The sequence below is a fragment of the Brassica napus genome, chromosome C9, assembly GCF_020379485.1.
Source record: "Brassica napus cultivar Da-Ae chromosome C9, Da-Ae, whole genome shotgun sequence".
Lineage (NCBI taxonomy): Eukaryota > Viridiplantae > Streptophyta > Magnoliopsida > Brassicales > Brassicaceae > Brassica > Brassica napus.
The window spans coordinates 49,473,147-49,473,928 of record NC_063452.1 but is presented as its reverse complement, the minus strand read 5'-3'; positions in this window follow the sequence as shown (position 1 = coordinate 49,473,928).

Below are 782 nucleotides of genomic sequence, written 5' to 3'. Positions count from 1 at the left end.
TGTGTAGCTTTTAATTCGTATTCAGCTTTGTCTTGCTAGATAAACCAAATAACTATTATCCGAGGAAAGAGGTTATATCAAGTGTTCCTCGGAATTTCCTCGGTATTTCTTAAAAAAAAAAAATAATAAGTTCAATGGTAGTCTGTTTCCGAGTCATCATCACCAGATGAATCTGAATCTGGATCTTGGTGAAACTCTCCAATTACTGGTTCATCCTCTACGTGAACGACGGCTTCCTCTCCAAAGTCGGTTAAATCGACTACAAGGCCAACTCCAGCTAAATCTTCTGCTGCACTACAGTTGCCGGATGTGCTTGGTTGTAGTGGGTCTTCCAGCTCAGAACTTCCCTGAACTCGGCCTCTCGGGTTGAGTCTTGTAACAGTAACCCATGGATCATCTCTGTTCCTTACCCGGGGGTACTTGATATAACAAACCTGTAACATTTAGAAAAATTATAAATTAATACACATGATGATGAATCATTCTGAATAATTAACATTTAATTACCTGATCGGCCTGGGAAGCAAGAATGAAAGGATCATAATATTGCAGCTTTCGCCTCGAATTTACTGATGTAACACCAAATGCATCTGTTCTCACACCTCGATCTGGGGTGTTGTCGTGCCAATCACAATAGAAAACAGTACAGCGCAATCCAACCATGCCCAAATACTTGATTTCCAAAATCTCATGTATGTGTCCGTAGTATACATCATCTCCTGATGCAGAACAAACGCCAGCATCATAAGTCGTACTCGAACGTCTCCTCTTCTGAGTTGTGA